At 39.7% G+C, this 17,792-nt stretch overlaps 1 protein-coding gene across 2 annotated transcripts in view; it reads right to left on the reverse strand.

The window, feature by feature from the left end:
• Positions 1 to 17,792, reverse strand: part of cdkal1 (CDK5 regulatory subunit associated protein 1-like 1) — a 649,501-nt gene that overhangs the window by 450,727 nt on the left and 180,982 nt on the right. The window lies entirely within an intron of this gene.

The following is a 17,792-nucleotide window of genomic DNA, read 5'->3' on the forward strand; positions in this document are numbered from 1 at the left end:
AGATGAAGGGGTAGAGAGATTGGAGAGATGAAGGGGTAGAGAGATTGGAGAGATGAAGGGGTAGAGAAATGGGAGAGATGAAGGGGTAGAGAGATGAAGATATGAAAGGTTAAATAAATGGAGAGATGAAGGGGTAGAGAGATGGAGAGATTAAGGGGTAGAGAGATTGGAGAGATGAAGGGGTAGAGAAATGGGAGAGATGAAGGGGTAGAGAGATGAAGATATGAAAGGTTAAATAAATGGAGAGATGAAGGGGTAGAGAGATGGAGAGATGAAGGGGTAGAGAAATGGAGAGATGAAGGGGTAGAGAAATGGAGAGATGAAGGGGTAGAGAGATGAAGAGATGAAGGGGTAGAGAGATGAAGAGATGAAGGGGTAGAGAAATGGAGAGATGAAGGGGTAGAGAAATGGAGAGATGAAGGGGTAGAGAGATGAAGAGATGAAGGGGTAGAGAGATGAAGGGGTAGAGAGATGAAGAGATGAAAGGTTAAATATATGGAGAGATGAAGGGGTAGAGAAACTGAGAGATGAAGGGGTAGAGAAACGGAGAGATTTAGTTATTTGTTTGGCTGGCCTGCTCATAACAATCTCTCATTCAGACAATATCACGGTAAGAATGACAGAGCTGCTCACAATGACAAATCGAAAGATGCATTTCAATCAATTGTGGCGTTTCTGATTATCTCTCTTTTCAACAGCATGTAATTCAAATCATATGAAAAATGCAATGACATTGTAGAGCAGATGAGATGTGTAAATTGATGTGTGAAATGTAAAGGATTCTGTGTAGTGGAAAGAAGGGTCGCTGGTATTCTGTATTGTGGGTGTGAATAGAAAAAAATATATATATTATTATTATTATTATTTAAGAGACTAAAAAAAGCAAACATTTAAACACTATGGACATTAGGAGCATGCTTTTCCAAATAAGATAATTATTTATTTCAGCACACTTCTCAATAGCAGCTTATCCTGCCTAAAATACAGCATAAACCCACAAGCTGAAAGTAGTGCTATAAGCTATAATGCTATAAGCTAGCTAATGCTGTATGTATTAGCTAGCGATCCGTGGCTGAAGTGATTTAATGTATTCCTGAACATACAGCGGTCTGGGCTCACGGAGAAGAGGGCAGAGAGCACAAATATTGATCAGAGGACAAAAGGGACAATCTGCAGAGGGAGAGAGAGAGAGTCTCTGATGCGTGACTCTGCTCCTAATATTCCAGTACACAGGGGACGGAACACTTCCAGGACAGAGAGCATCATGGGAAGGGAAGCAACAGGGGACGATTCATCATTGACCGAATCCCAATTCTCTACCCTTCCTGGTCCCCAAGTGCGCACTTGTTCAATTCCCTTCATTGATTTAAAAGGACATGACTGGGGTAATAAGTATAATGTGGGGAGATGTTTAGGGCCACAGGACTCCTCTCCGTGATGAGGTGGGAGACCTGCAGCTCAACATTTAGTCAGGATAACACAAATACATCAACATAGATCACTATTCTCTCAGTGCTTGATCAACTATTCACTTAGAGAGAGAGGTAGAGAGAAAGACGGGGTAAAGAGAACGAGACATAGAGAAAGGGGTAGAGAGAAAGACGGGGTAAAGAGAACGAGACATAGAGAAAGGGGTAGAGAGAAAGACGGGGTAAAGAGAACGAGACATAGAGAAAGGGGTAGAGAGAAAGAGAGACGGAGAGAGAGCGAGAGAGGAAGAGAAAGAAATGTAGAGAAATAGAGAGAGGTAGAGAGAAATAGAGAGAGGTAGAGAGAAAGAGAGGTAGAGAGAAATAGAGAGAGGTAGAGAGAAAGAGAGGTAGAGAGAAATAGAGAGAGGTAGAGAAATAGAGAGAGGTAGAGAGAAAGAGAGAGAGGTAGAGAGAAAGAGAGAAAAAAAGAAAGGGTGAGAGAACGGGGAAGAAAACCCTCTCTAAAGTGTTGTGAGTTGAAACACTCCAGGACTACAAGTATACCCAGTGTACACAAATTCAATTTCGGGCTTCTCGGACAGAGATGTCTTGGGTAACAAATTATTTTAACAGCGAGCGTGTCTAGGGGGCGTCCGGCAGCATGACTGGTTCGTCTCAATAAATGTGTTTACTGGTCCTGACCCTGTGTGGTAATTATTTTGCAGAGACTGATAACAACACAGCACCTGACCCCTTTCTCCCTTATCAATATAACAAGACATAAACCAATTCCAGCCACAACAGCCAGTTACAACATAACTCTAGTCTACACTCTCCTTTGGTATCTATCACTACACACAGGTGGAGGGAGGGTGGGAGGGAGGGAGGGAGTGGGAGGGAGGGAGGGAGGGTGGGAGGGTGGGAGGGAGGGAGGGATGGAGGGGAGGGAGGGGGGAGAGATGGATGAGAAAGGGAGTAAAAGCAAAATGGATGACACAGTGACCCATAGAGATCTCTCATAAGTGGTGAGGTATTTATTTTCTTCCTCGGCGTCTGATGTTATTTTATTTATTTTTTATCAATCGGCGGCGGAGAGATGAAAACGATAACCAGGTGTCTAATGCCCTTCATCGTGTCAAAAGTTCATGTGGCCGAGCCGGCTACCGAGCCTCTCCCAGCTCCACATCACAGGCTAGAATTTAATTACAGAACTGTTCCCCAGTGCCTCCTGCATTCAGAAGAATGCGCCGTGAACTAATAACACCAGCTAAATAATTCATACAACCCATCTACATGCAAATAATTGAGTGCAGCGAGGGAAACATCAAATCTCGGGATAGAGGTATAACACGTCATTTTATGATTCACTGGTTCAGTGAAAAGTAATGGATCTAAAAACCACTGTGTTTCTCTCTCTCCTTCTCCTATTCCCTTCTGTGAGGGAGATCGACAGAGAGCCCTGTAGAGACACTGGAGAGGGACTGGGCTTGTCTACTTCCCTCGGGGTGGTTAACAGGGGGGCAGGTGTGCAAAGAGAAAGCACATCAAAGAGTTTCCCAGGTAGGTAGCTTAGTGGTTAAGAGCGTTGTGCCAGTAACCGAAAGGTCGCTGGTTCTAATCCCCGAGCCGACTAGATGAAAAATCTGTTGATGTGCCCTTGAGCAAGGCACTTAACCCTAATTGCTCCTGTAAGTCGCTCTGGATAAGAGCGTCTGCTAAATGACAAAAATGTAAAATGTAGGAAATGTCATATGAAAAGGTACAGGCAATAACATTTTTACATTTTAGTCATTTAGCAGACGCTCTTATCCAGAGCGACTTAACAGTTAGTGAGTGCATACATTTTCATTCTAATAACCTCTCACTGTTGTGTATGCTGCTGTACAGTTGCTCTGGATAAGAGCATCTGCTAAATGACGTAAATGTAAATGTACAGTCTAAAGGGACATTTTACCAAAATTACATATTGGTTTCCTTACCATGTACGCAGTATATTGACAAGGTATGACAGCAATCCAAACCAAGCAGTATATACACAAGGAACATGCTTTGGTTTAGTTTCCCTGGCAGTGGCTGGCACTGTTTCCAAATGCTAACAATTTAGCATTTGTGGCACAAGTCCCACTCAAGTCATGGGATCAATATTAGCATTTTTCGCGCATCATGTAAAAATCTTCCAAAAGTATCTAAACATTTATCGTAAAGCAAGTCACTTATAGATGAGTTAAACATGACGTGTGAATATCGGTCCCGTGACTTGAACGGGATTTGTGCCACAAATGCTAAAGCGTTAGCATTTGTTAACAGTGCCAGCCACTGCCAGGGGGCGGCAGGTAGCTTAGTGGGTAAGAGCGTTGTGCCAGTAACCGAGAGGTCGCTGGTTCTAATCCCCGAGCCGACTAGGTGAAAAAAATCTGTCGATGTGCCCTTGAGCAAGGCACTTAACCCTAATTGCTCCTGTAAGTTGCTCTGGATAAGAGCGTCTGCTAAATGACTAAAATGTAAATGTAATGTAAATGAAACTAAACCAAAGCATGTACCTTGTGTATATACTGCTTACAGGGATAGGAAACCAATTTGTCATTTTGGTGAACTGTCCCTATCATTTTTCATCCTTATCATAGTAACTATAACTATCATGTTGAGTGGAATGTCTTAGGCATGTCTCAGGCTGATAACATTGCAAGCAACTAGAGGAGCACATCATGTGGGTACTTCTCTTCCTTCCAGGTGTACCCTCCCTCCCTCCCAACATCAAGGCCAAGGAGAGATCTCTATACTGGAGTGTGGGGAACAGAATACATAGGTTCCCTATGCAAGTCAATGAGTTTACCAGTCAACTTGACAGGGTTAGAGGTTCCAAGACCTTTCTATAGATTATATTTCTATGGGGGATCCTGCATCCATCCCTGGGGAGTGCCTTTTCAAAGAGCTGCTTAAGGCTCTGAACTGCACTGCTCTCTCCCCCCTCCCCCTCTCCCCCCTCCCCCTCTCCCTGCCCTCTGACTGTGTCACTCAATGGATGAGAAAGCACTATCCGCCATCCATCCATCCATCCTCCCTCCCTCCTTTTTCCATCACTGTGTTCAGGCATGCAAAGAGAATCTTAACAGAATCTAAACAGCCCTTCTGACATCCTCTCTATACAAACCCAATGGCCTTAGTGAAATATGTCATTGGATGCGTCCCAGATGGCACCCTATTACCGTATAGTGTGCTTCCAGAGCACTATGGACCCTGGTCAAAAGTAGTGTACCATAAAGGAAATGGGGTGTCAATGGGGAGCAGCCATCAACTATACAACCCAATGAAATACATGTCATCTGGTTCTAGTGGTTATAAGTGGACACATCACCCTGGCGCTCCCCTTCCCCTCTAAACTAACTGGTTCTAGTGGTTATAAGTGGACACATCACCCTGGCGCTCCCCTTCCCCTCTAAACTAACTGGTTCTAGTGGTTATAAGTAGACACATCACCCTGGCGCTCCCCTCATCCTCTAAACTAACTGTATGTCAATCTGTCTGCTGGATTGATTATAAAGGCACAGACCATCACATAGAAACTGTGCAGCCGTCTGAGGCTCTACCGTCGCCTTCAGAGAGATCTATATCAAAGAGCTACCAGGCAATAATGACACACCAATAGAAATAGGATCCTTGGATATAGAAAATAATACATGTCAGCTATAGGTTTTGGGTTGAAGTCTAAAGGTAAATAACCTTCATGTACTGGAGCTATCAGATAAGGTCCACCTGATCTGGGTTATTACAGACAAGCTATGGTGTGTTATATGGAGCTACCGTGGGCAATAAGGATATACAAATAGAAAATAGTATAACAGACAGGTCGCTCGCATGGAAGATTGCTTTGCAGCTGAAGTCAAAAAGGTAATTCACCGGAGTATAGGCTGCTGTACTTATCTGATATGGTTCAACTGCTGGTGGGTCACCGAGTTGGGTTACAGAGGCAGACAGCTGTGTACCAGTAACACTGAGGTTTAGGTACTATAGATGTCTATAAATACTGACTAACACTGAGGTTTAGGTACTATAGATGTCTATAAATACTGACTAACACTGAGGTTTAGGTACTATAGATGTCTATAAATACTGACTAACACTGAGGTTTAGGTACTATAGATGTCTATAAATACTGACTAACACTGAGGTTTAGGTACTATATATCTCTGTTATAAATATGACTACCACTGATGTTTAGGTACTATAGATGTCTATAAATACTGACTAACACTGAGGTTTAGGTACTATATATGTCTATAAATACTGACTAACACTGAGGTTTAGGAACTATAGATGTCTATAAATACTGACTAACACTGAGGTTTAGGTACTATAGATCTCTGTTATAAATATCACTAACACTGAGGTTTAGGTACTATAGATGTCTATAAATTCTGACTAACACTGATGTTTAGGTACTATAGATGTCTATAAATACTGACTAACACTGAGGTTTAGGTACTATAGATGTCTATAAATACTGACTAACACTGAGGTTTAGGTACTATAGATCTCTGTTATAAATATCACTAACACTGAGGTTTAGGTACTATAGATGTCTATAAATACTGACTAACACTGAGGTTTAGGTACTATAGATGTCTATAAATACTGACTAACACTGAGGGTTAGGAACTATAGATGTCTATAAATACTGACTAACACTGAGGTTTAGGTACTATAGATCTCTGTTATAAATATCACTAACACTGAGGTTTAGGTACTATAGATGTCTATAAATACTGACTAACACTGATGTTTAGGTACTATAGATGTCTATAAATACTGACTAACACTGAGGTTTAGGTACTATAGATGTCTATAAATACTGACTAACACTGAGGTTTAGGTACTATAGATCTCTGTTATAAATATCACTAACACTGAGGTTTAGGTACTATAGATGTCTATAAATACTGACTAACACTGAGGTTTAGGTACTATAGATGTCTATAAATACTGACTAACACTGAGGCTTAGGTACTATAGATGTCTATAAATACTGACTAACACTGAGGCTTAGGTACTATAGATCTCTGTTATAAATATCACTAACACTGAGGTTTAGGTACTATAGATGTCTATAAATACTGACTAACACTGAGGTTTAGGTACTATAGATGTCTATAAATACTGACTAACACTGAGGGTTAGGAACTATAGATGTCTATAAATACTGACTAACACTGAGGTTTAGGTACTATAGATCTCTGTTATAAATATCACTAACACTGAGGTTTAGGTACTATAGATGTCTATAAATACTGACTAACACTGATGTTTAGGTACTATAGATGTCTATAAATACTGACTAACACTGAGGTTTAGGTACTATAGATGTCTATAAATACTGACTAACACTGAGGTTTAGGTACTATAGATCTCTGTTATAAATATCACTAACACTGAGGTTTAGGTACTATAGATGTCTATAAATACTGACTAACACTGAGGTTTAGGTACTATAGATGTCTATAAATACTGACTAACACTGAGGCTTAGGTACTATAGATGTCTATAAATACTGACTAACACTGAGGCTTAGGTACTATAGATCTCTGTATAAATATCACTAACACTGAGGTTTAGGTACTATAGATGTCGTTATAAATACTGACTAACACTGAGGTTTAGGTACTATAGATGTCTATAAATACTGACTAACACTGAGGTTTAGGTACTATAGATCTCTGTTATAAATATCACTAACACTGAGGTTTAGGTACTATAGATGTCTATAAATACTGACTAACACTGATGTTTAGGTACTATAGATGTCTATAAATACTGACTAACACTGAGGTTTAGGTACTATAAATGTCTATAAATACTGACTAACACTGAGGTTTAGCTACTATAGATCTCTGTTATAAATATCACTAACACTGAGGTTTAGGTACTATAGATGTCTATAAATACTGACTAATACTGAGGTTTAGGTACTATAGATGTCTATAAATACTGACTAACACTGAGGTTTAGGTACTATAGATCTCTGTTATAAATATCACTAACACTGAGGTTTAGGTACTATAGATGTCTATAAATACTGACTAACACTGAGGTTTAGGTACTATAGATGTCTATAAATACTGACTAACACTGAGGCTTAGGTACTATAGATCTCTGTTATAAATATCACTAACACTGAGGTTTAGGTACTATAGATGTCTATAAATACTGACTAACACTGAGGTTTAGGTACTATAGATGTCTGTTATAAATATGACTAACACTGAGGCTTAGGTACTATAGATGTCTATAAATACTGACTAACACTGAGGTTTAGGTACTATAGATCTCTGTTATAAATATCACTAACACTGAGGTTTAGGTACTATATATCTCTATAAATACTGACTAACACTGATGTTTAGGTACTATAGATGTCTATAAATACTGACTAACACTGAGGTTTAGGTACTATAAATGTCTATAAATACTGACTAACACTGAGGTTTAGGTACTATAGATCTCTGTTATAAATATCAATAACACTGAGGTTTAGGTACTATAGATGTCTATAAATACTGACTAACACTGAGGTTTAGGTACTATAGATGTCTATAAATACTGACTAACACTGAGGTTTAGGTACTATAGATCTCTGTTATAAATATCACTAACACTGAGGTTTAGGTACTATAGATGTCTATAAATACTGACTAACACTGATGTTTAGGTACTATAGATGTCTATAAATACTGACTAACACTGAGGTTTAGGTACTATAAATGTCTATAAATACTGACTAACACTGAGGTTTAGCTACTATAGATCTCTGTTATAAATATCACTAACACTGAGGTTTAGGTACTATAGATGTCTATAAATACTGACTAACACTGAGGTTTAGGTACTATAGATGTCTATAAATACTGACTAACACTGAGGCTTAGGTACTATAGATGTCTATAAATACTGACTAACACTGAGGCTTAGGTACTATAGATCTCTGTTATAAATATCACTAACACTGAGGTTTAGGTACTATAGATGTCTATAAATACTGACTAACACTGAGGTTTAGGTACTATAGATGTCTATAAATACTGACTAACACTGAGGTTTAGGTATTATAGATGTCTATAAATACTGACTAACACTGAGGCTTAGGTACTATAGATCTCTGTTATAAATATCACTAACACTGAGGTTTAGGTACTATAGATGTCTATAAATACTGACTAACACTGAGGTTTAGGTACTATAGATCTCTGTTATAAATATCACTAACACTGAGGTTTAGGTACTATAGATGTCTATAAATACTGACTAACACTGATGTTTAGGTACTATAGATGTCTATAAATACTGACTAACACTGAGGTTTAGGTACTATAAATGTCTATAAATACTGACTAACACTGAGGTTTAGCTACTATAGATCTCTGTTATAAATATCAATAACACTGAGGTTTAGGTACTATAGATGTCTATAAATACTGACTAACACTGAGGTTTAGGTACTATAGATGTCTATAAATACTGACTAACACTGAGGTTTAGGTACTATAGATCTCTGTTATAAATATCACTAACACTGAGGTTTAGGTACTATAGATGTCTATAAATACTGACTAACACTGATGTTTAGGTACTATAGATGTCTATAAATACTGACTAACACTGAGGTTTAGGTACTATAAATGTCTATAAATACTGACTAACACGGAGGTTTAGCTACTATAGATCTCTGTTATAAATATCACTAACACTGAGGTTTAGGTACTATAGATGTCTATAAATACTGACTAATACTGAGGTTTAGGTACTATAGATGTCTATAAATACTGACTAACACTGAGGTTTAGGTACTATAAATGTCTATAAATACTGACTAACACTGAGGTTTAGGTACTATAGATCTCTGTTATAAATATCACTAACACTGATGTTTAGGTACTATAGATGTCTATAAATACTGACTAACACTGATGTTTAGGTACTATAGATGTCTATAAATACTGACTAACACTGAGGTTTAGGTACTATAGATCTATGTTATAAATATCACTAACACTGAGGTTTAGGTACTATAGATGTCTATAAATACTGACTAACACTGAGGTTTAGGTACTACAGATCTCTGTTATAAATATCACTAACACTGAGGTTTAGGTACTATAAATGTCTATAAATACTGACTAACACTGAGGTTTAGGTACTATAGATGTCTATAAATACTGACTAACACTGAGGTTTAGGTACTATAGATGTCTATAAATACTGACTAACACTGAGGTTTAGGTACTATAAATGTCTATAAATACTGACTAACACTGAGGTTTAGCTACTATAGATATCTGTTATAAATATCAATAACACTGAGGTTTAGGTACTATAGATGTCTATAAATACTGACTAACACTGAGGTTTAGGTACTATAGATGTCTATAAATACTGACTAACACTGAGGTTTAGGTACTATAGATCTCTGTTATAAATATCACTAACACTGAGGTTTAGGTACTATAGATGTCTATAAATACTGACTAACACTGATGTTTAGGTACTATAGATGTCTATAAATACTGACTAACACTGAGGTTTAGGTACTATAAATGTCTATAAATACTGACTAACACTGAGGTTTAGCTACTATAGATCTCTGTTATAAATATCACTAACACTGAGGTTTAGGTACTATAGATGTCTATAAATACTGACTAACACTGAGGTTTAGGTACTATAGATGTCTATAAATACTGACTAACACTGAGGTTTAGGTACTATAAATGTCTATAAATACTGACTAACACTGAGGTTTAGCTACTATAGATCTCTGTTATAAATATCAATAACACTGAGGTTTAGGTACTATAGATGTCTATAAATACTGACTAACACTGAGGTTTAGGTACTATAGATGTCTATAAATACTGACTAACACTGAGGTTTAGGTACTATAGATCTCTGTTATAAATATCACTAACACTGAGGTTTAGGTACTATAGATGTCTATAAATACTGACTAACACTGATGTTTAGGTACTATAGATGTCTATAAATACTGACTAACACTGAGGTTTAGGTACTATAAATGTCTATAAATACTGACTAACACTGAGGTTTAGCTACTATAGATCTCTGTTATAAATATCACTAACACTGAGGTTTAGGTACTATAGATGTCTATAAATACTGACTAATACTGAGGTTTAGGTACTATAGATGTCTATAAATACTGACTAACACTGAGGTTTAGGTACTATAGATGTCTATAAATACTGACTAACACTGAGGTTTAGGTACTATAGATGTCTATAAATACTGACTAACACTGAGGTTTAGCTACTATAGATCTCTGTTATAAATATCACTAACACTGAGGTTTAGGTACTATAAATGTCTATAAATACTGACTAACACTGAGGTTTAGGTACTATAGATGTCTATAAATACTGACTAACACTGAGGTTTAGGTACTATAGATGTCTATAAATACTGACTAACACTGAGGCTTAGGTACTATAGATCTCTGTTATAAATATCACTAACACTGAGGTTTAGGTACTATAGATGTCTATAAATACTGACTAACACTGAGGTTTAGGTACTATAGATCTCTGTTATAAATATCACTAACACTGAGGTTTAGGTACTATAAATGTCTATAAATACTGACTAACACTGAGGTTTAGGTACTATAGATCTCTGTTATAAATATCACTAACACTGAGGTTTAGGTACTATAGAGGTCTATAAATACTGACTAACACTGAGGTTTAGGTACTATAGATGTCTATAAATACTGACTAACACTGAGGTTTAGGTACTATAAATGTCTATAAATACTGACTAACACTGAGGTTTAGCTACTATAGATCTCTGTTATAAATATCAATAACACTGAGGTTTAGGTACTATAGATGTCTATAAATACTGACTAACACTGAGGTTTAGGTACTATAGATGTCTATAAATACTGACTAACACTGAGGTTTAGGTACTATAGATCTCTGTTATAAATATCACTAACACTGAGGTTTAGGTACTATAGATGTCTATAAATACTGACTAACACTGAGGTTTAGGTACTATAAATGTCTATAAATACTGACTAACACTGAGGTTTAGCTACTATAGATCTCTGTTATAAATATCACTAACACTGAGGTTTAGGTACTATAGATGTCTATAAATACTGACTAATACTGAGGTTTAGGTACTATAGATGTCTATAAATACTGACTAACACTGAGGTTTAGGTACTATAGATCTCTGTTATAAATATCACTAACACTGATGTTTAGGTACTATAGATGTCTATAAATACTGACTAACACTGATGTTTAGGTACTATAGATGTCTATAAATACTGACTAACACTGAGGTTTAGGTACTATAGATCTCTGTTATAAATATCACTAACACTGAGGTTTAGGTACTATAAATGTCTATAAATACTGACTAACACTGAGGTTTAGGTACTATAGATGTCTATAAATACTGACTAACACTGAGGTTTAGGTACTATAGATGTCTATAAATACTGACTAACACTGAGGTTTAGGTACTATAGATGTCTATAAATACTGACTAACACTGAGGTTTAGGTACTATAGATGTCTATAAATACTGACTAACACTGAGGTTTAGGTACTATATATATATCTCTGTTATAAATATCACTAACACTGAGGTTTAGGTACTATAGATGTCTATAAATACTGACTAACACTGAGGTTTAGGTACTATAGATGTCTATACATACTGATTAACACTGAGGTTTAGGTACTATAGATCTCTGTTATAAATATCACTAACACAGAGGTTGTCCAGAACTCATTTAGTCAATAAAGGCCTTTACACTGTGTTAAAAATCGGGTGATTTTTCAGGCATTGGTGCATCCTTGCCCAGTCACTCAGTTTGGTTAGTGAAGCAGACAACTAGGGTGAACCAGTTACACGGAGGTTGAGCTACTAGAGATCTGTGTTCTGTCTTACGTGTTGAAGAGGTTGCTAAGACCTTTTTTAGTCATCATACTGCAGGACAACACTGTGTGAAAATGGGTCTATTTTGCGGGCATTGTTGTATCTTTCATTTATTTCAAGACTCAGAAATCCCTTGTGTCACACAGCTTCTCCTTCTCCGTTACTCAAGTTGACATCCCATCCCAGTCACCACATCACAGAAAGACAGACAGCTCCCACAACATCACTACTGTGTCAACTACCTCAATCAATACATTTCCTGTTTATGTGCGGGCATGGGCCTGCATGTCTGTCAATGTGGGAATGTGTGTGTGGGAGTGTTTGAGACACATCAATCAAAATGACTGATCACTCAATCCTCCAACGCCTGTGGATTTAAAAGCACAAAGTAACCATTTACAGTAGCTCTTACTTGTAAGGCGTCCTAATATACTTGGCCACAACATCCTCTCCTCTCTAACCTTGGTTTTGGACGAGCAGAGACTCTTAACTAGGACAAACAAATAAAATATTAGCCATTATACAACAGTTAAGACCACTGGCACTATTAACACAGCATGCTGACATTTATGAGCGTAGCAATAACCGTAGGAGGAGCTAATGATCTATTACTATGGGTCTAAATAAGTATGAGGGAGTGGGCTGACTGTTCACCGTTCAGGTTCAATCACCCTGTGGACAGGGTAGTGGCGCACTGTAGTAAAACAATTTTTCACGGGAAAACAACAAGGAATAATTCTTATTGTACAGGTGCTGGTAGTCCGTCCCTGTTTCAGTCAGCTTCCTTCCATTTGGTGCCTAATGACTCTAGAATGGCCCAGGAGTTGGCCTTCCTACTGAAACCCATAAAAGTCCCTCATCCCTTCAGTGGAATGTCTAGATGAGGGCCACCAGCTCTGGTATATAGATATAATGATCCTGTGTGTTTGTAGATACAGTATAGTGATACATTATAATAACCCACAGACTGAACTGGTTCCTCCTCCCCTGCTCCCTCTCTGTTGCTAAGGGCCGGAGGACTTCCTCAAGATACTTAGTCCAAACTATTGTTGGGGCTTTATAATGTTTGGCCTCTATACTGCAGCAAGGAAAAGTTCAGAATGTTCCCATTTACTTGAGGCTCTATTAAAATGGGGGCATTAATGTTGTCCCATTTAAAATAATATCACTTCCAGTCAGGGCACTGGAAGCTTTACCACAACAAGACACAAGTGGAGAGCTGCTGTAGCTTCAGAGTCCAAGCAACATTGTTGTTGTTGTTGTTTTCAATCTCTTTGTCCAATCTGATATTTTCTTTGATAGTTCTGAGAGAGGGTCTGCAGAGAGCAACCTTCACACAGAGACAGTGGACAGCAGTCAAGGTGTTTTTAAACAACTCATTTTTCCTCTCTTACTGTTCCACTCCCCTGGACCTGCACTGTTGGGGGCACGGTGGTTTTTCTCTCCTTCACTCACTTTTCTTACTCGTCTCTTTCATGGTGTTATAGTCTAGTAAAGTCGATAGGGAGAGGTGGATAAGTCAACCGCAGGCTGGTCCAGGAACATGGAAGTGTTAAAGCAGAACGGACACAGTGGGAGGCTGAGCAGTGAGCTACAGCACATAGCTTATAGCTGCTTCACCTTCTCATGGTTAGGGGAGAGACAAAGACTGATAGTATGAGAGAGCGAGAGAGAGAGAGAAAGAAAGAGGTGATACTACAAAAGAGAGAGAGAGAGACAGACGAGAGAGAGAGCTCTACAAATGAGAGAAAGAAAGCAAGAATCCACAAGGCCATTATGATCCACAGAACAGTGTCATTTCCTTCACACCAGCATTTGTTGAAGTCTCCCGTTATCAACCACACAAAGGAAGAATCACTCCTTTTCCCTCTATCTATTCTAGGACCTGACATGTGTTGGTGCAGTACAGTGCTGTAATACACACAATGTGGAAGTGCAATCCAGACTTTGGTTCAAATAGTATTTGTTTTCTTTCAAACAACTTTGAACAAGTGATTGAGCCTGCCAGTAAGGCCAGATGACAACAACAAGTTTGCACTGTTGAGACTGTTCTTCCATTGTGTCACCAGACAAGCTCAATCAAGTGCAAACTTGGGGTGGAGAGAGAAAAAGAGTGAGAGTAAGAGAGAGAGAGAGAGAGAGTGGACAGCAGTCAAGGTGTTTTTAAACAACTCATTTTTCCTCTCTTACTGTTCCACTCCCCTGGACCTGCACTGTTGGGGGCACGGTGGTTTATTTAGACCCAACCAAATCATGAGAAAACAAAAAGAGAATTACTTGACACATTGGAAAGAACAAACAAAAAAACAGCAAACTAGAATGCTATTTGGCCCTAAACAGAGAGTACACAGTGGCAGAATACCTGACCACTGTGACTGACCCAAACTTAAGGAAAGCTTTGACTATGTACAGACTCAGTGAGCATAGCCTTGCTATTGAGAAAGGCCGCCGTAGGCAGACCTGGCTCTCAAGAGAAGACAGGCTATGTGCACACTGCCCACAAAATGAGGTGGAAACTGAGCTGCACTTCCTAACCTCCTGCCAAATGTATGACCAAATTAGAGACACATATTTCCCTCAGATTACAGCGATCCACAAAGAATTCGAAAACAAACCCAATTTTGATAAACTACAGTGTGCCATCACAGCTGCAATATTTGTGACCTGTTGCCACAATAAAAGGGCAACCAGTGAAGAACAAACACCATTGTAAATACAACCCATATTTATGTTTATTTATTTACCCATTTGTACTTTAACTATTTGCACATTGTTACAACACTGTATATATACATAATATGACATTTGAAATGTCTTTATTCTTTTGAAACTTCTGAGTGTAATGTTTACTGTTAATATTTATTGTTTATTTCACTTTTGTTTACTATCTACTTCACTTGCTTTGGCAATGTTAACACACGTTTCCCATGCCAATAAAGCCCTTAAATTGAAATTGAAATTGAATTGAGAGAGAGATAGAGAGAGAGAGAGAGAGAGAGAGAGAGAGAGAGAGAGAGAGAGAGAGAGCTGGGCTGCCAGCTCAGTCCTCCAGGGCTGGGCTGGCATTCCCAGGATGCATCATTCCTAAAAGCCCATAAATCATCGCTGAGACAGCACAACCCACAATCCTCTCGGATTACTAGCTGGATTAACTTCCCAAAAAGTGTACCTCTAGGTCGCGGGGTTTTAAACGTGAGACAACAGATGCCTTTTTATGTGCTGTAATAAAATACTAATGATGCAGCGATCTGGGGAATCATTTCCTTTCGCTAGCTAGCCTCCCTCCCTCCCTCCCTCCCTCCCTCCCCTCCCTCCCTCTGCATGCCAAAGAGGAATAGATAGAGGGAGGGGGCAGGGACGGGAGAGGGGGAGGAGGGAGATAGAGAGGGAGAAAAAAGGGGGAAGAGACATAGGGGGAGGGAAAGAGAGAAAGAATGTGAGAGTGAGAGAAAACAGATAACACCTATTTAAAGTTCCTCTGGAGTTTGTGTTCTCTGCCTGTCTGTCTGTCTGTCTGTCTGTCTGTCTGTCTGTCTGTCTGTCTGTCTGTCTGTCTGTCTGTCTGCTGCCTGTCTGCCTGCCTGCCTGCCTGCCTGCCTGCCTGCCTGCCTGCCTGCCTGCCTGTCTGTCTGTCTGTCTGTCTGTCTGTCTGTCTGTCTGCCTGCCTGTCTGTCTGTCTGTCTGTCTGTCTGTCTGTCTGTCTGCCTGCCTGCCTGCCTGCCTGCCTGTCTGTCTTTCTGCCTGTCTGTCTTTCTGCCTGTCTGTCTGCCTTTCTGCCTGCCTGTCTGTCTGTCTGTCTCAGTAACCGTACCACTACCAGTACCAGGGAGCTAGAAGAGCTGAAGGTCAGCTTTGATAAACAGTAATCTCCTCTCATCTCCTCTCAGGCGGTAGGTGGACTCAGATAGATATAGGCCCCTGGCTGCTCCCCAGGACTGGGCTACAGATAGATATAGTCCTAGGGCTGGGCGATTTGGCCAAAATATCACATCACGGTATTGTTTACAGTATTTGACAGTATTTTATGTTTTTTAATAATAAAAGTAAAACATTTGCTTTATGAGTAGTGTGTGACCCTAGCGTGGCAACAAAGCGATTTCAAGGTCTTCCTCCATTCTGATTGTTTTATACTGTTCAATTCAACCAAAAATAATTTCTGCATTTTTATCAATTTCTGCATTTCCTGCACTCATTTGAGATCATTTCCACACTGCCAAACCATCACAAATGGCACCCTATTCCCTACATAGTGCACTACTTTTGAGCAGAGCTCTCAGTGTAAGTTGAATGGATCAGAGACCTCTGGATGGCCTCTAGCTCTGGGGCAGTAACACACACACACATCACTCTGAGCACTGATCTTAATTGTGACTCAAATATTCTTAAAGAGCCTTGGAGGGGTTAGAAACAGAGGAGGTGGTGCATGGGAGGAGGGTGTGTGTGTGTCACTGCCTAGGAGAACAGGTCTGATAATGCACCTCTGGTGGGAAGGGAAATGAGCGCCAGGCCAAACCTCAATTACCCAGACTGCCATTAGGCAGCGGGAAGAGGGACGACTTCAACACTCATGTCTTGCTGAACGTGGCCCCAAGGAGACTTTACCATCTCTGACATACAATCTCTCTCCGTCTCTCCTCCACTCTCTCTCTCCCCGTCCCTCCTCCACTCTCTCTCCGTCTCTCCCCGTCTCTCCTCCACTCTCTTTCTCCGTCTCTCCTCCACTCTCTCTCTCGCCGTCTCTCCTCCACTCTCGTCGTTTCTCCTCCACTCTCTCTCCATCTCAGTCTCTCCACTCTCTCCCTCTCAGTCTCTCCTTCACTCTCTCTCTCCGTCTCTCCTCCACTCTCCCTCCATCTCTCCACCACTCTCTGTCTCTCCTCAAAACTCTCTCTCTCTCCGTCTCTCCTCCACTCTCTCCACCACTCTCTGTCTCTCCTCAAAACTCTCTCTCTCTCCGTCTCTCCTCCACTCTCTCGCATCATCTCTCCTCCACCCTCTCTCGCATCGTCTCTCCTACACTCTCTCTCTCGCATCGTCTCCCCTCCACTCTGTCTCTCCCCTCCACTCTCTCCCTCCCTCATATACTCCCTCCCTCTCTCCTCCACTCTCCTTCTCTCTCAGTCACTTTCCCTCCCTTGTACAGGGTCAAACATGTCAGATTATTTAAAATACTTGATCTTTGCTTGCATCTTGAATTAAGCCCAATTTTCATATATTTGACATACAATGTGTACAAAACATTAGGAACACCTTCCTAATATTGAGTTGCACCCACCCTCACCCCCCTTATGACCTTAGAACAGCCTCAGCTCATCAGGGCATGGACTCTACAAGGTGTCGAAAGCGGAAAAGGGATACCTAATCAGTTGCACAACTGAATACAATCAACCCAATTGTGTCTTAGGCATTTAACGCAGAGAG

The sequence above is a fragment of the Coregonus clupeaformis genome, chromosome 17, assembly GCF_020615455.1.
Source record: "Coregonus clupeaformis isolate EN_2021a chromosome 17, ASM2061545v1, whole genome shotgun sequence".
NCBI classification, from domain to species: domain Eukaryota; kingdom Metazoa; phylum Chordata; class Actinopteri; order Salmoniformes; family Salmonidae; genus Coregonus; species Coregonus clupeaformis.